The following is a 24,158-nucleotide window of genomic DNA, read 5'->3' as shown; positions in this document are numbered from 1 at the left end:
GATTCCAAAATAGTGTAATGAGAAAAATACTTGAGGCTTGTATTTTAAAACAAACAAAATGCCACTGGAATATCATAAGAGATCTTTAAAGGTTTGCTATACGTAAGTCTTACTATATAAGTCTTCATTCATCAGAAGACCTATTTGGGTGGTTGGAAAGGTTTTTTTGTCAGTCAGATACATGAAATACTTAAAAAGTTGCTTTTAATTGTATGAATGCAGTTTAAAGTGTTTATGGACTGTGAATTGACTAGATTTGAAAATTGGATTATACACTCAATCAAAGGGTCTCTTAAAATTTTCTGCATGTATAAACACAATAAAATAATAAAAGTGACCTTAAAAGCTTAAGAACTAGCCGGGCGCGGTGGCTCAAGCCTGTAATCCCAGCACGTTGGGAGGCTGAGGTGGGTGGATCACGAGGTCAAAAGATTGAGACCATCCCGGTCAACATGGTGAAACCCCGTCTCTACTAAAGATACAAAAAAATTAGCTGGGCATGGTGGCACGTGCCTGTAATCCCAGCTACTCAGGAGGCTGAGGCAGGAGAATTGCTTGAACCCAGGAGGCAGAGGTTGCGGTGAGCTGAGATCGTGCCATTGCACTCCAGCCTGGGTAACAAGAGCGAAACTCTGTTTCAAAAAAAAAAAAAAAAAAAAAAAAAGCTTAAGAACTACAGCCAGGTGCAGTGGTTTATGCCTGTAATCCCAGCGCTTTGGGAAGCCAAGGTGGGAGGACCACTTGAGCCCAGGAGTTCAAGACCAGCCTGGGCAATACAGCAAGCCCTCAACTCTTCAAGTAATAATATATATTTTTTTAAAAATTAGCTGAATGTGGTGGTGCATGCCTGTAGTCCCAGCCACTTGGGAGGTTGTGATGGGAGGCTTGCTTGAGCCTGGGAAGGGGAGACTGCAGTGAGCTATAGTGGCACCACTCCACTCCAGCCTGGGCAACAGAGCAAGACCCTGTCAAAAAAAAATCTTAAAACCTAAATTTTTACAATTTTTAATGTAATAATATTCATTTTACAATAATTTACAATAAGCTTTTCTGTGCACAATAAGACCTTGAAGGGCATTAAAAATTAGGAGAAAAACATGGTGACTTTAGTTAGGCAATGTTTTTGTAGATATGACAATAAATGCATGACCCAGAATAGAAAAGAAATTGATAAACTAGAATTCATCAAAATTAAAAACCTTTGCTACATGAAAAGAACTGTTAAAAAATGAATCACAAACTAAGAAAAAATACTGCAAATCACATAACTGATAAAATATTTATATCCAGAATATATAATAATAAAACAATCCAGTTGTTTAGATTTGAATGGACCTCAGAGAAGATATATGGCTGGTAAATGAGCACATGAAACAATTCTCAACATCATTAGTCATTTTGGAAATAAAACAATGAGATATGGCTACATAGCTATGAGGATGTCTAAAATTAAAAAGATTAACCACAATATGTTGACAAACATACTAAGTATTGACAAAGATGTAGAGAAACTGGAAGTCTCATACATTGCTAGTGGGAATGTAAAATACTATGCTTTGGAAAACTGTTAATATAGTTTCTTAAAAAGCTAAATATGCACTTAACATATGACATAGCCATTCCATTCCAAGCTTCTTATCCAAAAGAAATCAAAGCATATGTCCATACAAAGACCTGTACACAAATACTCATAGCAGTTTTATTTGTAATAGCTAAAAACTGGAAACAAGCAAATGTCTATCAACAGGTGAATGGATAAAAAAATCTTAGTATATCCTCACAAAGGAATACTAATCATCAATAAAAATTATTACTGATACATTTGACAACATAGATAAATCTGAAATAATTATGCTAAATGAAGAAAGCAAGACAGAAACAAGCGTACATGTTTTATGATTACATTCACACAAAATTATAAAAATGCAAACTGATTTACAGTTACAGAAAGCAGACCAGTGGTTGCCTAAAGATAATATTGCCCTATGGAGAGGCATGTGGAAAAGATTAAAAAGGGGCACGAGGAAATGTGGAAATGCTTGGAGAAGATATATATGTCCATTATTTTGATTGTGATGATGATCTCATAGGTGCATGCATGTCAAAACTCAACAAATTATATACTTTAAATATGTACAGTTTATTATATGTCAAACATGCCTCAATAAAGCTATTAAGAAGAGAAGAAAAAAAGCCCAAACTCAACCAAAGCTGAAAAATCAACCCTTTTCTTTGTTCCATGAACCTGCCTGGATTTTTTTGTCGGAAGAAACTAAGCCACAACTTCAAATAACACTTGCTTTTTAAGAAATACTACTAAATGGTACATTTGTTTTTTAAAAGTTAACTTTTCCTATTTTTTTTATTGTGGTAAAAATTACTTAATGTTAAATTTACTATTTTAACCGTTTTTAAGTATATAGTTCAGTAGTGTTAAATATATTCACATCATTATTGAACGGACCTCTGGAACTTTACATTGTAAAACTGAAACTCTACACCTGTTTAACACCAATTTCCCCTCCCTCGTCCTCATGCCCTTGGTAACTAAATTTGTCCTTTCTGTTTCTATGATATTGACTATTTTAGATATTTTATATCAGTGGAATCATTTAGTATTTATCCTTTTGTGACCAACTTATTTTGCTTTGCATAATGTCCTCAAGGTTTATCCTATGTTGTAGCACGTGACAGGTTTTCCTTCTTTTTTAAGGCTTCAAACTATTTCACTGTATATGTATGTACCACATGTTCTGTATCCATTCATCTGTTTAGATTATTTGGGTTGTTTCTAGTTCTTGGTTATTATAAATAATGCTGTGATGAACATGGGTATGTAAATATCTCTTTGAGATCCTGCTTGGAATTGTTTTGGATATACAGTTGACCCTTGAATAATGCAGGGGTTAGGATAACTGACCCTCTGCACAGCTGAAAATCCACGTATAACTTTTGACTCCCCCAAAACTTAAGGGTCAACTGTAAACCCAAAAGTGGAATTGCTAAATCATATAGTAATTCTATTTTTAATTTATTCAGTAATATTGTTTTTCATAGTAGCTGTACCGTTTTACTTCCCCACCAACAATGCAAAGGGTTCCAATATCTTTTAACTCTCCCTAATAAAAGCACTATTAGAGCTGTAGACTAAGGGCTCATCTCCCTAATAAAAAATACATTAATATTTCTTTTCATTAGGAGTAGTTATAGATCAGGTAGTAGAGAAAGACATATTATTGCCTAATATAGTTAGAAAAAACTAAGAAAGAATTGGGATTTTAAGAAGAAAAAGGGATAAAGCTCAGTGAAGTTTTAATTGGATGTTGCCACAAGGTGGAAACAACGTGTATCTAAATATTTTTGTTGCGCTTGAAGCAATGTTTAGTATTTGTCAACTTTTCCATTATGCTTTCCTTGTGAAAGAAGATAAACTAAAATAAACACAATTCTAAATTGCCTTTCTGGGCCTCTGGTTCATGTCAACTGTTTATCTAAATAGAAATCTAAATAGAAATCATGTATGCCTATTCCCTGCTTTCATAGGACAGCTTCAGAGAAGAAGAAGAAAAACTCTGGAATTCTTCAATCCCTCTCTGCATCATTTAAACTTAGGAGAAAAGTAAACCCAGGGAGAAAATCTCTAATTTCACATTTGTTCTTTCTCTTCACCAACTGGAAGGTACCAACAGAAAACAATGTGATGGCAGAATTTTGATGCTGAGTATTGTCTTTCTACATCAACTTTCCTCCCTACTCACAGACTTATGTTAAGAACATTGCTTTATCATGCCTGTAATCCCAGCACTTTGGGAGGCCGAGACGGATGGATCACGAGGTCAAGAGATCGAGACCATCCTGGTCAACATGGTGAAACCCCGTCTCTACTAAAAATGCAAAACATTAGCTGGGCATGGTGGTGTGTGCCTGTAATCCCAGCTACTCAGGAGGCTGAGGCAGGAGAATTGCCTGAACCCAGGAGGCGGAGGTTGCGGTGAGCCGAGATCACGTCAAAAAAAAAAAAAAAGAACATTGCTTTAGGATACTGCTGATCTCCCTACTATATGTAGACTTCAAGTGTGTCTAATGGACAGCAACCAAAGGCAACAAATATGGATAAAACACAAAAGATCAAGTAAAATTCATATCTGTCCTTTATACTGTAAAAACTAAATTAGTGTGGTAAGCAGCATTCTGAGATTGCCCTCAAGATTCCTTTCATGTTGCAAACTGCCTATGTAGTAGGGTACATGGCAAGAACCAAAGGGTGGCCTCTAGGAGCTAAAAGTAGATCCCAGCCGACAACCAGAAAGAAAAAGGTCCTAAAACCACAAGGACTGAATTCTACCAACAAGCCTTTAGGCTTCAGGACCATGAGTCTGGGATAAAAAATTGAATAGGTGTGGTACCAGACATTAAACACATATATACACACACAATTAAAAACATCTAGTAGGTGCGATGATAAATGATTACAATATATATTATATTAAATGTCATAATGGTTCAAAGTTCCATGGGATTCAAAAAAGGGAATTTAATTAGGCCAGAAACAAAGAATTTAGAAATGATTCTGAGGTTGGGATGAGGGAGGAGGAATACATAGGAGGTTATAGTTAAGGCCTTCCAGGTAGAGGAAATAACCTATATTAAGAGAGAGAGAAGAAACAGTAGGAGGTGTTCAAATACTGAAGATTATCTAGAGAAGGGAAAGAACAGACGAGATGACGGTAAGTGGTAAATACCAGTCAGACCATGAAAGTCTCCAGGTATAGGAGGAGGTAGGTAAGCAACAGATAGAGTGACAAAGATTAAAGAGTGATTATTACCTTTCCAATAATCTGGTCAGCTGAAGTCAAGGGAAAGAAGCATATGTAGAGATGGAAATAAGTTAGGTGGAGGACTTCTTGTCTCACGGCCTCATTCACTGGCTTAGAGAGGTAGTCCTCATGACATGCTTCATACACCTGCCCATTTTCTGATATATATTCTCAAAGCATGGCTTTCTTTCAATGTGTATGCAGGAATCCGTAGCTCCCCAGGTAAGTCCCACACACAATAATGTTAAAGAACCATTGTATCTTTGGATAAAGCTTTTTCGTTGCTTTTTAGAGTCAGGTTCTCACTATGTTAACCAGATTGGAGTACAGTGGCTATTCACAGGCATGATCATTGCATACTGCATCCTCAAACTCTTGGCCTTAAGCAATCCTCCCAAGTAGCTGCAACTATAGGCATGTCACTGTCCCCAGCTTCTGGATAAAGCTTTAACCCTCAATTCCAATAACTCCTATGGTGTTAATCAATTTTAAGAGAAGCAATCAATGCCAGTCTTTCCTAATTACTCAGAGATCAGCTACTTGAATACTTCCTTACTATGCTCATTCTTGATTTCAGCAAATGAACTATTCAACAAAGGGCTATTTTGAGTGGTACCCTTTCAAGTCTACAAAACTAGAAAACTAAACAAAGCAAAGGGACTACTGGAGCTGCAGAGCTCTGGTACTATAGCATCAAATATCATCTTATAATGAGAGTACCGGTCCCTGGGTATTCTCTTTTTGGCTGTCCCTCGAGGCAGAGATCAGATCCTCAGCTTTTTCCTGGTTGCATTTAGCAACCAATAAATAAGAACAGAGAAGCCAAAGGTTTTCTTGGAGGATACTGCAGCAAGAGATTCGAGAGTTGTGGCAGGAGTTACTGTGAGGAAGGATCACAGGGTCTGCGCAGCATAAAAAAGAAAATAGAACCAGAAGGGAGTCAAATAGATTGAAAGAGAATGGGATGATCCACCAACTAGATTATTAATTCCTTCATTTATTTAAATATTTATTATAACTATTATGTGCTAGGCATTGATAGGTGCTAGGCATTGATAGGTGCTAGGTTTTTATTCAATCAATTAACAAATATTTATTGAGTGTTTACTATGAGCCAGACACTCTTTTAAGCACTGAGGATACAGCAGTGAATAAATCAGAAAAATAACGGGTCCTATGGAGAAGACAGACAATGAATAAATAAGTACAATAACTACAATATCATATGGTAATACATGTGATCGAAGAAAATAACTCAAGAAGGAGGTCTAGGGAATATCAGAAAAGTCAGAGAGTAGACATTTAAAATAAAACAATCAAGGAAGGCCTCACTGAGAATTTGTCATTTGAGGAAAGATCTAAAGGAGGTGAGAGAGTGAGATGTACATATATATAGGAAAGAAGATTCTGGGCAGAAAGTAAAGCATCTGGATCACAATCCTAAGAGACACAATCCTGAAAGTCATGATTCCAAATGTTAAAATCTCAAAAGATCAAAATCCCTGAAGTCTAAAATTGTGAAAATCACAATCACAGGATAGTTGCATCATGTTAGGCAAAACTATTATCTTGTTATTGTCTTTATTTGGAAATGAATTATGGTTTGAGGAGATGTATATGAGTGCCAAGCTGACAAAAGGTATACTTTTGGATTTAATTTTAGGTATCAGCTTGACTGGATTAAGGAATACCTATAAACCTGGTAAAGCATTATTTGGGGTGTGTCTGTGAGGGGGTTTCCAGAGATTAGTATGTGAATCTGAGTGGACTGGGTGGAAAAAATCTTTCCTCAATGTTGGCAGCCACCATCCAATTAGTCGGGGGCCTGGATAGGACACACACAAAAGGTGAACAGGTCTCTCTCTCAGAGCTGGAACAAACTTTTCTTCCACTGCCTTGGACATCAGAACTGCAGACCTGCCTGTCTTTAGAGTTCATGACTTATAACAGCAGACCCCCAGGACCAGAAGTTTTCAGCCTCTGAATGAGTTACACCATCAGTTTCCTTAGTTCAACATTACAAACATCGAGACATTGAGCTCCCAAACTGGTAGCTGTGGGACAGTTGGGAAGTGATCAGATTCTGGAAATATCTTCAAGGAAGAGACAAAAGTATTTGCTGATATTGATGCTCTTTGCCCTAAGAAATTGACAGGGAGGGAGTTACCATTAACTATGACAGAGAAGACTGCAACAGGAGTTAGTCTGAAGGGAAAGTTTCAGAGTTTGATTTTGTATGTTATGCTTGCAATGCTGATTAGACATTCAAGTGAAGATGCTAAGTAGATAACTGAATGTATGGGGTGGACATAAACATTTAGATATAGTCGGCATATAGATTGTATTTTAAAGCCCTGAAATTTCATGATCAATGTACTAAAGTAGTACACGCAGCAGAAGAGACATCCAAGAACAGAGAGATGAAGACTAACAAGAAAAGGAGACTAAGTGACTTTGCACGAAACCCACCTCTTCTAGACAGCCCTGATTATCTAAGAATAGGTTTGGCTTTTACATTGTATTTGTTGAAATGAGGATCCAAACAAAGTCCATACACTGTATATTCCTTTTAATATAAAACAGTAAATCCTTCATTATTGGTCATATTTTTAAAGTTCAATTTTTTTCCTTTTCATTTTAAGCCCTGGAGTCCCATTATCAGAAACAAATGGAGTGAATTCACAGCAAATAGGTAAGGTTTTACTAGCCTTCATTAACCCACATTAGAAAGGGCTTTATGTACTTAGTTATTACCAAAGATGGCTGCATAAGCTTATATCCTGTAATTACGTTTATCAAAACTATCATTTTTTTTAAAGAATTAGCCTTTGTTAAATTAGCAGAAAAATCTAAGCTACAGTAAATGATAAAAAGCAAAATTTATAATTTATGTTCATACTGATTCACAGAGCATAAAATAAGGGCAATAGCCTTATTCTCCATACTCTATCAGTGTGAAGATAAATTTAATAGAATTTTACTAATTTTTGTGGTAATTACTCAATGTGGAATTCAGAAGGAAGAAAATAAAATGATCAAATGAAGGGGTTTCAATGATAAATGACCTTTTGGAGACACAAAGCAGAGAAGTTTTAGGAAAGAATAATGTTTATTTAAGGTTCTGTCTGTTATGGAGTCTATTATAAACAATGAACTACAGATCTTATTAAAGTCATTTAAAACTCTATTAAGGACATAAGTCCAAACATTTGATATTGATTATTGGGTTATTGCTACTGTTAGGAAGGAAGATGAGGAGGGGAGAGGGAGGAAAAGGAAGAGAAAAAGACGAAGACAACTGGAAAAAAAAGGAAAAGAAAAATATGTTGGCCTCACTTTATCTCTTATGCATACTCTTATTTATACACGGGTTCCCAACCACTAATGAGAAACTCTGGACCAGCTGTGTTATTTAAAAAAAAAAAAAGTCATGCAGTGCTTATACTGTATATTCTGAAACAACCCCAGCAAAGGTCTTGGCCAACAGTTAGTAATCTAACACATTAACATTTCTGCAGTAAATCTATGAATATTTACGCTAAGTAGGATAAATAAAAACCGTAAGTAGCTTCATGTCAGTGCAGTCAGGTTTTGCCACCAAAAATCTCAAGTAAATTTCTGCATTCATATGAGTTATAAAATACATTTTTGCTTTTGCAGACATTTTTGGATTTTGAAATAGCAGATAAGAAATTGTGAATACCTATCTAAGGAGACTTGTTAACTATGTAAGAAAGTCTATTATCTTTGAGAGCATTTTGCCATAATTTTAGGGACTTGAGAGTAAAACTGAACTTAATTAAAATTTATATGGTAAAGTCTAAATGTATAAGGGCTAAATTTTTAAATGGAGATAAAAAAATTTAAATATGCATTGCTTATTGCGAATGCAACACATTTTGATCCATCAATTGTTAAAGTGATCACACCCACAACAAAGGATTTTTGTCTACATTCACAGCCTGCAGTGTGATCCCCACATGTGTACCCCAGCCCAGGCTTTGTGTGCCTTCTAAGTGTACAGAAGTCATTAAACCAGTGAGAAGCTGAAAGCACAAGATCCAAATGAGGTAATATGTGTCCTACATGATAGAGAGTTGTGATAAATCGGTTTTAGGGAGAAATGGGTGCTTCAAAAGTAAAAGAGCAGAGTGAGTCTTCTTGTGACAACAGATACCTAAACAAAAAGATAATAAAAATCTTTAGTTATGTCTATTAGTTGTAAACACTTGGCTAATTACAGAGAAATAGAGCTGGAGTAATAGTTATTTGACATTTATTTCTAAAATCACTTCTGTAATTCCCAGAGGTAAAGCTAGCCAGCCTGAAATTAGACCCATTAGAAAGAGATAATGATGCACTGCTTTAGGGAAGAGCACTTGGTAGAAATACATAAATAAGTACATTTTGTGATATAATTTGAAAATTAAATTTAATTGCAGTGTATTATTTATGTTTCATTATATCAGTAATGTTGGCTATTTAGACATGATGCTCTAGGTCATGAAACTTGGAGAAAGAGGTCCTAGAATGTTCTTGCTCTCTTCCTCTTTACAATTAACCCATATGTGTACTGCATTAATGAACCACCTTGCTAAGACACCGACTTTCTCTTAATAAAATTTCTGCAGGTGCAGTGGCTCACACCTGTAATCCCAGCACTTGGGGAGGCCAGGGTGGACAGACTGCTCGAGCAAGGAGTTTGAGTACAACCTGAACAACATGGTGAAACTCTATCTCTACAAAAAAAAAAGTACAAAAATTAGCCAGCCATGGTGGGGTGTGCCTGAGGTCCCAGCTATCTGGGAGGCTATGGTGGTAGGATTGCTTGAGCTGGGGAAGTCAAGGCTGCAGTGAAATGGAACTGTGTCACTGCACTCCAGCCTGGGCAACAGAGTGAGACCTTGTCTCAAAAATAATAACAATTAATAACAAAATTTCTTTAAGATGTATTTCTTCCTTTTACAATCTTACCATTCCCAAATGCCCTTACTTAATATTTTTTTAAATGTCTCATTTTTACATGTGAATTTATTTAAAAAGGAAATCTTAGATCAACATTATGCCCTTAAATGGAAAACCAGTAAAATGTTCCGTAAGTAGAAGGTAAGTACAAAAGTCACTATCAATATAAAACAGGAGAACACAATGAAGTTATTAAATATGAGCCACAACAGTATGGCCTGCCTGTGCAGCAACACTCTGAGCTTGGGACATGTCTCTATTCGTTAAAAAGGGAGATTAGAAAGTCAAACAAACAAACTAGCACCAGACTGGGACTCTCTCCATGACCTCATCATGGAGACAAGTACTGGGGAAAAAAACAAAAGAAAAAGAAAGTAACTTGCTTATTGCAGGATTTGATTTTCTGAAACGCAGCTGCAGAAATGACCTCTCTTACCATAATATGACTCTTACAAAAGCTCCACCTTAACCCAAATGTAATAATCAGAGATGTTAGAGAAAATATTTAGAAATACAGAAATGTGGTATGGTGATAGGAGTTAAAATTTGGACTCTTCCCTCCCTCCACCCCCTTTTTCACTTCTAGAAAGGCCTCAAGATTTGGAAAGATTCAGTATAAAATCTCATGTCAATGCTTATATATAAAAATTAGATTTTTAAAAAACTGAAATGTGTAAAATATTTCAAAATGGAAACTGATAATCTCAAAATCATTTTTAGAATGGAGAAATTTTAGTAGAATTTTTGATAATTTCTGAATATGAAGTTGAAATTGTAATTACTGGAATATATGTAGATTTATTATGTTTCATCTGTGATTTGAGAAGATATTTGGGCTTACTCTTCCATTTATTTTCTCTAGGATCAAACTTGTTTCTACTCTTGATTAATGCACCTAACTTTCTGAACACCATAGCTCAGCCTAGCCTAACATGCTCAGAACACTTACATTAGCCTACAGTTGGGCAAAATTATAGAACACAAAGCTTCTTTTATAATAAAGTGTTAAATATCTCAGGTAATTTATGGAATACAGTACACTGTAGGGTACCACTGTCTGCTGTTTACCCCCGTGATTGTGTGGCTGACTGGGAGCTGTGGCTCTCTACCGCTGATTGGCATTGTGAGAGAGTACCCTACTGAATATCAGTATCCCAAGAAAAGATCAAAATTCAAAATTCCAAGTACTGTTTCAGCTCAATGCCTGTTGTTTTCACACCATCATAAAGTAAAAAAATCATCAAGTCGACCCCTTGTAAGTCATGGACTGTCTGTAGACATATAACTTGAAATCTGGTCAGTGTAACAGAAGAACTGAATTTTTAATTTTTATTTAATTTTAATTAATATAAATTTTAATGACCACATGAGACTTGTGGCTACCATACTAGATAGCAAAGCCCTAGAAAATAATGACAACAGGGTTATAACAGGTCGCTTTGCTTCCTCTCTTGTCTCTCTGTAATCTATTCTCACTAGTGACTCTTTTCAATTAGGTCTAATCATGTAATTTCCAATGCTTCGTGGCTTCCCATCACACTTAGAATAAAAATTTAAATTCCTACTCAAGCTCAAAGCTCCCTACAGGATTTTTTCCTCAGACTATTTCATCTTAACTATTCTCTCTCCCCTCTTCAGTCCTGACACACTCAACTCCAGTCTTGGTGACTCTTAATTAAGCCCTTGCGTTTATCTAGAACACTTCTGTATTAGGCTGTTCTAGCATTGCTATAAAGAAATATCTGAGGTTAGGTAATTCATAAATAAAACGGGTTTAATTAGCTAAAGGTTCTGTAGGCTTTATAGAAAGCATGGTGTTCTGAGGCTTCTAGGGAGATCTCAGGATGCTTAGAAGGAGAAAGAGAAGTAGGCACATCACATGGTGAAAGCAGGAGCAAGGGAGAGAGAGTAGCTGGGGAGGTGTCACACACTTTTAAAAACCCGATCTCATATGAACTCAGAGCAAGAGCTCACTTATTATCAAGGGGATGATGACCCAAGCCATTCATGAGAAATCTGCCCACTCACCCACACACTGCCCCATGATTTAAATACCTCCCAACCAGGCCCCATCTCCAACACTGGGGATTACATATCAAGATGAGATTTGGGCAGGACAAATATCCAAACTGTATCAACTCCTGTCTCAAATATTCATATGTCTGAGCTGCCTCACTTCATTCAGGTCATTAATCAGTTGCTACCTCATCTCTATGAGGTAGCGTATCTGTGAGGCCTTCCTCGACCACCTCAATCTAAAATACCAGCATCAGGCCGGGTGCGGTGGCTCAAGCCTGTAATCCCAGCACTTTGGGAGGCCAAGGCGGGTGGATCACGAGGTCGAGAGATCGAGACCATCCTGGTCAACATGGTGAAACCCCATCTCTACTAAAAATACAAAAAACTAGCTGGGCGTGGTGGCACGTGCCTGTAATCCCAGCTACTCAGGAGGCTGAGACAGGAGAATTGCCTGAGCCCAGGAGGCGGAGGTTGCGGTGAGCCGAGATCGCGCCATTGCACTCCAGCCTGGGTAACAAGAGCGAAACTCCGTCTCAAAAAATAAAATAAATAAAATAAAATAAAATAAAATACCAGCATCACCCACTCCCTCACTCTCTCATACCATTATCCAATTACATGACACTTCATGTAATTTACAACACTTGATATTATAGAATTAATCTTTATTTAATGTATTTCACAACAAAATGTAAAATTCATGAGGACAGAGATTCTGTCTCTTTTGTTAACTGGTGTATCCCCAAATGTCTTGAACAACTTCCAGTACACAACAGATTCTCAATAAATATTTATTAAATGACAAGAAACTCAAATCTCATTTACCCTCTCTGAGTCTTACAGGCACATAACAAATATTTATTCAGTGCTCATTATTTACAAGGCACTACATCAGACAATGTAGGGAATTCAAACTGAAAGTTGCTTAGATCCTGTAAATCAGATTACTGCTGGAATAATCCTTAAAGTTCTTTAAATCCTAAGTTTTGAGCCTATGACTTGGAAATAGCTGGAACTGTTTCTCTTGGAGAAGAGAGTAGGAGATATGATGTCTATCTTATAATGTTAAAACATTTGCCATCTGGAAGAAGTAGTCTTTTTATGGGATTCCTAACAGAATGCAGAACTGAGGCCAGTGAGTTAAAATTGGGTAGTTTTCAGTATTGTATATGTACCTTCTAATAACACAGAAAAACTTTTGAGATAATGTCCTTAAGTGGTTACGCAGAGGGAAATAACCATCTGGAGAGGATGTCATAGAGAGTTTCCTGTATTAGTTGACGACTGGGGTAGCCTGAGGGTACCTCTAACATGTTTTCCAAGTCTAACAGTATATTGTCTGTAAAATGTTATACTGAATTCAAATTAATATATGTTATTTTCTAACAAGTTGCTTCCTGCTTAAGTAATAAATTTCGAGGTTGACAGACAGTGGGGAATGAAAACGGGGATCAAAACAGAATTAACACACAAATATTCGCTGAATAAGAACACTATGTACTGTGCTTGTAGAAATACACTCATATAACAGATTGAACCATATGAAACAATATTTGACCATTTTTATGGTTCAACTTAAAAATGACTTGTCAGGTTTTATTAGCATAGTCACTATGTAATTTCTGTATCTGCATTATTAGAAAGTCATTCTTAAAAATATTTAACAGAAAACAAAATTATTTCAATAGCATATGTCGTCTTCCAAAATTTCACTTGGACTAACAAAACATGATAAATCCTTAGTTCCAATCAGTAGACCAGGAGAGAGTCACTCTTAAAACCTACAACTAATAGGTCCATTAATTCCTAGGAACTCAAAAAACAAATTGTGTACTATAATATACCCTAGGACTAGACATGTAGTTCAGTGGCAGATTCAAACTTGTTAGTTAATAATCAGAATCTGGATGACAATCCCTTACTTCAATTAGTAATTACATCTTAGGCAATCAGTACAATTATAATACAACCAGTTTTTTTCCTTAATTCAAAAACCAAGTACAATTTTTAGCTCTGAAATTTATGAAGGGCATTTCAGCTTTCTTAAACCTAATTCTACATCTTAGCAGTCTAATGTTAAAGGTGATTTCCAAAATCAATAATACCTTACTGGAATTGGTAGCATTCCTTTAGTATTGAGATTTTTGGGTGAGCAAGCTTTACATTTTCCATTACAGGACTGTTTTGTTTTAATCCATGGCAAGACAACATAACCTTCATATCAGGAAATATATCTTGATGATTTTGTTTCACTGTAAAAATCCATTTACATTTATCTGATAATTCCAACTGGTTTTTGGCATGAATTGGCTATTTGTTTAATTGACCATGTCAAAAGTATTCTGTCAGAAGTAAAGGAAATTTTAAAAAGTCAGACCAAGAAATAACAGCTTTACTGAGAAATGGTTAAACTTTTCATAGTTTAAAAAAAAAAAAAAAGGAGGCCGGGCACGGTGGCTCACGCCTGTAATCCAACCACTGAGGCCAAGGCATGCAGATTACCTGAGGCCGGGAGTTCAAGACCAGCCTGACCAACATGATGAAACCCCGTCTTTAAAAATAAATAAATAAATAAATAAAGTTATCATTTTTGAAGAATAGTATCTTATCAATTTGTAAAATCAATGATACAATAGTGTTGACAAAAAGTCTTATATGAAAACAAAATTGCAATATTACAGTTTTAGTGAAAACAATTTATTTAAACTAATAAATCAAAGAAAGTAATTTAGAGTGGGGTTATTTTGTTCTGTTTAAGAATGGGGGTATTTGGGGTGGTTTTTATGTTCAGTTTGTTGACAAAGATTTTGTCTTAAATGCTTTGTCTACAAGTCTGTCTTGATATTACAACAAAAGCTACCCTAAATAATGAAAAATTTGCTATTAAATTCTATTATATTTTATGTAAAAACTAAATGGTCATGGTGTTTGTTTTTCCTAGCCATGTATGTCTGAGCCCCTTGCCCTTAAAAACAATAGGATTGACAATTATGAGTTAGAAAAATACTCAAATCCTAACACATATTATTCTTCCATTTCCACTGCCATGCCTCCTTATTGGCAGAGTCTGTTTTCCAATATAGAAGCCAGAAATTCTAGGTATTTAACTTCCCAGAGTCACTGCAGTAAGGCTATAAGCAACCCATCCCAACTAGTGGTACTGAGACAGACCATAGTAAAAAAGAAACCAGGAAAGATTTTCCTTCCTAACAAAAAGATACATAAGGCGAAATGTCTTTACTCTTTGTCTAGCTATGCAAAAAAGAATTAACATAGCGGGCCTGCTTGCAAAGTTAATCTTTGGCTGGCATCTGAGAACTTTGATTTCAGGAGGGTTCTCATTACTACCCAAACTCTTAAAAGTGGCACACTGTATGTCTAAATTGTTTGTGCAAACAATGTGGTTTATGCTGAATACCTGCTTTCCTTATGGGAATCTGGAATTTTGGTAAGTGCGCAGCAGAGGGTACCCACATGATCAGCCCCCAATAAAATCCTTGAGTACTGAGACTCCAAAGAGATTCCCTGGTAGACAACATTTTACATGTGTTGTCACAACTCCTTAGCAAGTATAGAATATGAAATGATATCACCTCCTTCATTCCTGATGTTGGTAAAATTTGTGTTTTCTGATCAATCAGGTTAGAGTTTTATCAATTTAATTGAACTTCTCAAGAAACCAGCTGCGATTTCATTGATTTTATCATTTTTTTATGTTTTTTATTTTGCTGATTTATTATTCTTTGATTTTTATGCTTTCCATTCTTCTATTTACTTTTCTTCTACTTATTACTTTGCATCTTTTTATAGGTGACAGCTAAGGTCATTAGTATGGGTACTATAAATTTTCTTCTAAGTCTTATTTTAGGAGATCACATCCTACACATTTTGATATACTGCATTTTCATTTGTATCACATATAGTATACATTCTTATGTCTTCTTTGTTTTCCTCTTTGAGCCATGGGTTATTTAAACATGTGTTACTTAGTTTCCAAATAGCTGGGTATTTCCCAGAGATGCTTTGTATCAAATGAATATTTTTAAGTTTATTAAAACTTGTTTTATGGTTGCTATGGTTGAATGTCCACTCCAATACTGTTCAAATTTGGTTGCCATTATGACAGTGTTGAGTGTTGAGAAACTGGGCCATTAAGAGGTGATTAGACATGAGGGCTCTGACCTCATGAATGGATTAATGCCATCATTGTGGGAATAGGTGAGTTATCATTGATAGTGGGAACTTATTTCTAGTAAAAAGGATGAGTTCAACCTAATTTCCTCTCCCCGTCCCATGTACTTGCTTGCCTTTTGCCATGTTACGGCACAGCAAGAAGACCCTCTTCAGATTCAGCTCCTTGATCTTGCATTTTCCATCCTCCAAAACCAGGAGCCAAATAAATCTGTTCTTTATAAACTACTTGATCTGCATGTAAAAAATAAAAATAAATAAGTTACCCAGACTGTAGTATTTTTTTTTTTTTTTTGAGACATAGTCTCACTGTGTCACCCAGGCTGGAGTGCAGTGGCACAATCCCAGCTCCTCAGCTCACTGCAACCTCCACCTCCTGGGTTCAAGCAATTCTCATGCCTCAGCCTCCCAAGTAGTTAGGATTACAGGTGCCCACCACAATCCCTGGCTAATTTTTGTACTTTTAGTAGAGATGGGTTTTACCATGTTGGCCAGGCTGGTCTCAAACTTCTGACCTCAGGTGATCTACCTGCCTTGGCCTCCCAAAATGCTGAGATTACAGGTGTGAGCCACCATAACTGGCTGGTAGTCTTTAATATACTTTAAGTTTTTTATTTGCAATAAACTTTTTTTTTCTTTTTAAAGATAATTGATTTAAACAAAAATAAGTAACGTGGAAGTTAGAACACATGTAAAAGTAAAATTCATCACAATAGCACAAAGGTTGGGAGAGAAGAAATGGAAGAATACTATTGTAGGTTCTTATGTAAAGTGTCATAATATCACTTGAAGGCAAACTGTCATAAGTTAAAGATATACGCTATCAATGCTATAGTAATGATTAAAATAGCAATAAACCAACAAAGGAGATAAAATGGAGTCGAAAAATGTATTGTTCAAAAAAGGCAGAAAAAGAAGAAAAGGGAGAACAAATAAGAAAAATAAACAAATTCCAAAATGATCAACTTTAACTGAATCAATAATCTAATTACATTTAATGTAAATGGTTTGAGCACTCTAATTAAATGGAAGAGCTGCTCAGATTGATTTTTAAAAAGTCAAGACCCAACTAAATGCTGTCTTGGTGCTTAGTTTGAATGTTTGTGTCCCCCAAGATTCATATGCTAATATCCTAATCCTAAAGGTGAGATGGACCTTTTGAGAGCTGATTAGGTAATCAGAGTGGAGTCCCCACGTCTGGGATTAGTGACCTTAAAAAAGAGACCCCAAAGAGCTAGCTAGCCTCTTCTACCATGTGAGAACACAGCTAGAAGGTGCCATCTATAAGAAAGGCCATCCCTGAACCCTGATTCTGCTGGCACGTTGACCTTGGACTTTCCAGCCTTCAGAACTAGGAGAAATCAATTTCTGTTGTTTATAAGCTGCCCAGTTAACGGGATTTTGTAACAGTAGCTCAGAGGGACTTAGGCACTTGATTAAAAGTAAAAGAGTAGAAGAAAAACCATACAAATGCTAATCAAAAGAAAACTGGCTACATTAATATCAAAGTAGACCTCAGGACAAAGAATATCAACAAGGAAAAAGATTATTATTTAATAATGACAATCAGGGAGTTCATCAAGAAAATGTAACAATTTGAAACATTTATGCATCTCATAACAGAGCTTCAAAATGCATAAAGCAAAACCAGACAGAACTACAAGAAGAAATTAAAAAATTCACAATTGTCTTCAGAGATTTCAATATGCTGCTCAGTAGTTGACAGAACAAGTAGATAGAAAGTCAGATATAGAAGACTTTAAAACTCATCAGCTATCTTGACCTAACTGACATAGGATACCACACTCAATAACACCAGAATATATGTTCTTTTCTAGTGCACACAAAATTTATCAAGATAGTTCACATTTTGGGCCACTGTCTTAGTCCATTTTCTGCTTCTATAAAAAATATTGGTCAGGGGCAGTGGTTCACACCTGTAATTCCAGCACTTTGTATTAAATGAAACAATATAGGTAATATTCCTTGCCCACGGTAAGTAGTCAAAATGTTGGCCATTATTATTTAATTATTGCACTTTAAGATTCTTATAAAGTGGGCCAATGAATTTACTTTTCTATTATCAAGCTGAATAATTAGAAAAGTATCAGATACATTTATCGATGTAGTTAGCATTTCCAGTGTTCTTCATTTTGTTGTGTAAGTCATTTGGTATTGAGGGAATGTGTTCTCTTTCTGGGTCCACAAGGGGACATAGTTTTAAGAACAAGAATTTCCCAGCACCATGCCCCACTCCCATCTCTCTCCATCCGAGAGATTTAACAGTTTATGTTTGAATTTCGAGGGTGCAGGAAGAAACTAAAAGGTAATCACTCCAGCGGAAGTTCTAAGCAACTCCTTTCATTAGCCCAGGGTCATGGGGAAGGTGGGAATTTCTCCCCGGATAATTTCCCCTGCTCCTTCACCCATGCCAGATTACCAGCTCTCTGGAATCCCCTCCCACATGGTGGAAGCTCCCTTTCCCCTCTGGGATTTTCCCCTCTGGAATCCCCTTCCACACTCTTCTTAGAAGTCTTTCTCTTCTTCTCTTTTCCCTACCTAAATAAAATCACCTTTCTGCAACACTTCTTGGGTCTGGTATTTACTTTTACAAGTGTACAGCACACCTGTAGTGGTTCCATCGCTTATTCTTTAAGAGACTGGAGACCAAGAACCCACAGCATTCTCTCATGGGAGCTGTGCCTCACTAGCACCCAAGAAAAAACCCGATTACAGAATCATTATCCCACTGCCTGAACAACTATCTTTAACATTTCTGGTAATGCAGATGTGCTGGTTATAAATTCTTTCAGCTACTGTATATGTGGAAAAAAAATAACTTTATTTCACCTTTGTTTTTAAAAGGTATTTTCTGTGGGTAGAAATTTTAGGTTGACACTTTTAAGATGTCACTGTGCTTTCTTCTTGTTTGCGTTATTTTTGACGATGTATTGTAATCCTCATCTTCGTTCCTCTGTATGTAACCCAGTTTCCTCTCTGTCCCACACACTTGCTTGTCTTTTACTTTTACTACTTCTAAGATTTTCTCTTATCAGAGGTGTTGAACAGTTTGAATATGATGTCCCTTGGTGTAATTTACTTCATGTTTCCTATGCTTTGTGTTCATGGAGATTCTGAATGCATGGGTTTATAGTTTTCATCACCTCTAGAAAGATTTCAGTCATTATTTCTTCCAATATTTTTTTCTATCATGCTTTCTCTCTTCTCTACTTCAGGGACTCAAATTTATATATGAGCTACTTAAAAGTTCCCACAGCTTAGATATTCTGTTCATTTTTGAGTCTTTAGAGGTTTAATATGTTCCTATTTAACTTTTAAACATTTGAAATACAGTTATACAAAACTTTTAACGTATTTATCTGCTAATTCTAACCTCTGTGGCAGTTTTGATATAGTTATGATTATAGATTTATCTTCTAATTATTGATCATATTTTCCTGCTTGTGTGCCTGAAAATTACTAGATACTATCTATATAGCATAGATTTTATCTTGCTGGGTGCCAAATATTTGTAAATATTTTTTAGTTTTGCTCAGGTTTGAAATTAAATTATCTGAAAACTTCAAAGTTTTATCTTTTCAGGTCTTATTTTTAAGATCTGTTGGATTTGTCCAGAGCAGTACTCAGTCTAGGGCTAATTATTCCTTACTTTTGGGCAAGATTCTTCTGTGTGCTCTACCCAGTGCTTCATAAATCTTGAGCATTTACAGCTTCGTTTGTGGGAACAGGCATTTTTCCTAGCCCTGTGTGAGCACAAGCACTGTTTCCTTGAATCCTTTTGTGTGGTTCCTTGTCAGGCCTGGTCGTTTCCCGACAGGCATGTAATATTGAATACTCAGCTGAATACTCAAAAGGGACCATCTGTATAGATCTCTAGGGTTTTTCCTCTGCAGTTCTCACTTCTTCAGTACTCTGTCCTGTTAACTCTAACTGCTTTGGTCTCCTCAGACTTTCAGCTCCATCTCCTGAACAGCCTAGAAACTCTCTCAAGGCAGTAAGTAGGGGTAGTAATACAAGTAAATACTTGTTTCCATCTTTCAAGGATCACTGTCCTTTATTAACTGATGTACAGTGTCCTAAAAATGGTTGTTTTGCATATTTTATCTTTATTTTAGATTTTTGCAGGCAGGAGGGTAGGTAAATCTTATCCCTGTTATACTATCTTGGCTACAAGTTTCACTAACTTATCGTGCTTATTTCTCCGTATTGAACCGCTGTAAATGGCATCTCAGTTCAATCATCCCTGATGGAGTGGGGTCAAATCTTACATGGTTATGAGATCACCCCTCTAGATTGTTTCTGTGGGTCTTTTCACTAACTGCCTTAATAGCAATCCATTCTTCTGCTTAAAAAGCAAATTTAACAGAAGTAATAGTAAGACTAAGTAAGGAATTGTAATGCTATGGGGAAGAATGTCTGGAAGTTTGTGCAGCTAAATAAATCACAAAGCGACTGACCTTCTATACAGCTTCTACAAGAAGGATTTTCCTTTTATAACTCTTGCAAATGAAAATAACACTCATGGGAGAAACAGAGAGATACTGAATGTGAAATTCAGGAAAAGGAAGAATAGCAGAACTTGAGAATGAAAGGGGCTCAGAATAAAATTTTTCTAAGAAAAATAATGGAAATCAAGTCACATATTTACAACAAGACATCATAGTATATAGATTTTAGGAACTAGTCTTTTGTTCTTTCTTCCTACACAAAAATCCAATTATTTACTTAATTAATATGCTAAGGTAAAATATTAATCAATACAGACAGCTGCAATCATTATTATCACCATTATCCCTTATAAATGTCAAAACAAAACAGGCAAGTTCATGCAAATGTAAGGCTGTTAAGATAATCTAGGGCATAAACTCCACATTGGTGGCCCACGGGCTTCATTTGGCCTGCTGACATGTTTTGTTTGGCCTATAGGACAATGGCCTACACCATATTGGCAAAAGTTTAAATTTGCAGCCCAACATTTACAAATTAGAAGACTTCACAAATTGGAGAGATTTCATATAAAAATATGGGGGGAAATAGGAGATGTGACATCACTCATGGTGGGTAGTAGCTGCTCACTTTATCTAGTCTGAGCTCTTTAGTTCACTACAGTTTCCATCACTCACTATTGTTTTCCTCCTCACTTAACTGTCCTGGCCCTGTTTTTGCTCCTGCAGGAATTTAGGTGAGTGACATTTTGATTTAGGCAATATACAATAATATTCTAACAAACTAACATTATTTGACTTTGAGAATAACTGCATAAAAGCATGACCAAAATTTCTAATTTCTCTAAAGGGGAGATAGATTTCTAGAAAGATACTTCGAAAAGAGTTCTTATTTTCTATCAATAGTGAGAAAGCTGCCTTTGGGGCACATTTTTACACTACAGATGCCTGGGGCCACACGAAGTATCCCAAAATATTTATTCTAAACAAATTTATAGGTAATTCAGATACAGCTCACACTTGGAAACCGCAATCTACCCCACCTTCTACCTATGTTTCAAAAGGTACACATACAATGAAGCATAATTACAAAAGGCTAATGGTGTTATTAGAAAATTATGTTCTGGCATGCTTTTCCTCTCAATGCACTATATTTATGCAGGAAAAAAATCATCTAAACTTTAGGTACATAATAAGAGTAACTCCATATTTAGTCTTAGTATTCATGCTTAAACCAAGGAAGAAAACTAGAAAAAACAAACATTTAAAAAAATTTCTATGTATCTTGCTTCTTTGCACCCCAATGATCTATAATAGATCGAAGTTCCCCTTCCAACTGTAAAATAATCCAACTTCAGTTGTATCCAATATTTGTCAACCTCAATTAAAATAAAAATTTCAACTTAAATAAAACTGTAAAATTACTACTGCTAAAACATCCATGTTTGCTTTTACTATTAACTGATGTTTAAGTGCTAACAAAAGAAAGGGATTAACAGGTCAAAAGTGTGAAACGTTTAGAGGTAATCCAAGGGGGGGAAAAGCAGAAAAATAAAGTTATGCTATTTAACACATAAAAGGTGACTACTTTGTGTAAATTCTTTTCAAAAGCCAAGAGCTTTTTAGCATACGAAGAGGGTACACACAAAGTTTCACGCTGAGGAAGACTAAAACACCAGTTTAGCACAACATTAATGTTTCTTCCTGGCTTTGATGACTTTACTGAAAATGAAGGATGCAGAAAAGCACCCCAGGAACAGGACTAGGAGAGAGTAGAAAGATGACTTACTTTTCAATCGTTGTACATTTTCAACCATGTATAAATGCAAGTTTTACCTATTCTATAAAATAAGATACTTAATAATAAAACAAACTATCTGCTATAACTGATGTCTGCATCCTTTTCAGAGGACAAAAAAACTGTTTACTTATTAAAAGAGCTACATGATCATTTAAACTATTTGCATATGGATAATGGTGCATAAGTCTTAAGAAAAAAATAGATGTGAAGACAGCCAGTTGAGGGAAAGGATTAATAGTGATTTTAATTTTATGTCTCAAAGAACTCTAGGCTATGAAGTACACTTCTCCAACTAAGAACAAATGTCAACCAATTATGAATGAATTCTCAAACTATGTGATAAACTAAAATTCAGAAACTTTTGTAGTTCTCCTCAGACACTTTTTATATCACCACATACAAAGCATCCAGCCCTACTGAAAGAGTTGATTCAAAGGAGAAGAAAAGAAACTTTGTTAGCAGTCACCAACAGTTTAGGGTTCTGTAAATAACCGCCATCAACCAAACCAAAAGATGATTTTTAAAACTACTAAGTATGCAATGAAGAGCTGGTCGTAAGCTATTCTCAATGGCCATACCTTAATAAGATAATTATTTCCAACTCTGAACTAAAAGTTATAAATGATTTTTACTATTAAAATATCTAGTGTGTAGTGTTTAGGCACACAGGCTTCAGAACCAGACTGCCTAGATGCAAAATGCTGGCTTTCCCACTTACCATCTATATTCGGCAGATTAATTAATCTAAGTGCATCTCAGTTTCCATTATCTATAAAGAAGATAACAGTAATATTTACCATAAGGTTGTTTTGAGGAATTACATTTTTATTAAACAGTACATTTTATAAGCATGTTATCATTATTATTACCTAATCATCTTTGTAAAGCAGCAATCCAGCCTCAATTAAATCTTCCAAGAATTGGCTAGAATAATCAGTAGGCCTCCTCCATATTTAGAAGAAAAAAATCTTCAGACAAAATATCAGAATTTGTTTCTCAACTTAAACAGAACAGATTCTATACATAATGAATTCTTCACAATCTAATCTTTCTATTCCTAAAATAGGTGGTTCTGCCTATAAAAATCTTTATAACATACTCCACTCGTTTTTTTCTGGCCTCTTTGAGAATTTTTATTAAAAAATAAAGCAATACAAAAACTACAGTTATAATCATGCTTTAGTTGCCAGGTTTTACCTTTTATCTATTTAACATTCTATTTCCAAGTTAGCTCCTTTCAATCTAGTTTTTGGTGACCACAAAATTCTATTGTAAGGATTTAGAATAATTCATTCCTTTTCTCTAAGCTATTTATGTTGTTTCTAATTTTATGTTACTACAAATAATGGTGTGATGAGCATCTAAACACTGTTAAAAGACTTTCAAGGGGGTACTTCATAATCTTTACTTTACTCGGTAGTTTTACAGGAACTCAGCATTGTGAAGACCAAAAGCAATAAGCTAGTAAAGGAAGACCTTGAAAAAAAAGCTAAAAGGAAAATATATCATTACGAGAACTGTTTTAAAAGTTCATTAAAGGGCTGGGTGTGGTGGCTCACGCCTGTAATACAAGCACTTTGGAGGCCAAGGCAGGCGGATCACCTGAGGTTGGGAGTTCAAGACCAGCCTGACCAACATGGTGAAACCCCCTCTTTAAAAAAAAAAAAAAAATGTTCATTAAAAACCTCATAAATTTAGATGCCAAATTAGACCATCAAGGTCTCTTTCATCTTTTCTATGGAAATTGAGGCGATTTTGTCCCACCTTGAGATTGCTCATGTTAAAAGACGCTATTGACATGAGAAGTTATAGTTATGATAATTGACTGGAGTAGGACACACTTGGATTCAAGTGTGTGCTCCACTGCCACTCATTAAGTCTCTCTAAGCCTCAGTTTTC

The 24,158-nt window shown here is 35.7% G+C and overlaps 1 protein-coding gene across 8 annotated transcripts in view; it reads right to left on the bottom strand.

Annotated features, from left to right (window-relative positions):
- The window catches only part of PTPN13 (protein tyrosine phosphatase non-receptor type 13), a 220,927-nt gene that overhangs the window by 182,304 nt on the left and 14,465 nt on the right, over nucleotides 1-24,158 (bottom strand). The gene's annotated exons all lie outside the window — the stretch shown is intronic.

Source organism: Saimiri boliviensis, chromosome 3 (assembly GCF_048565385.1).
Source record: "Saimiri boliviensis isolate mSaiBol1 chromosome 3, mSaiBol1.pri, whole genome shotgun sequence".
Lineage (NCBI taxonomy): Eukaryota > Metazoa > Chordata > Mammalia > Primates > Cebidae > Saimiri > Saimiri boliviensis.
This window is presented reverse-complemented; position numbering and strand designations above follow the sequence as displayed.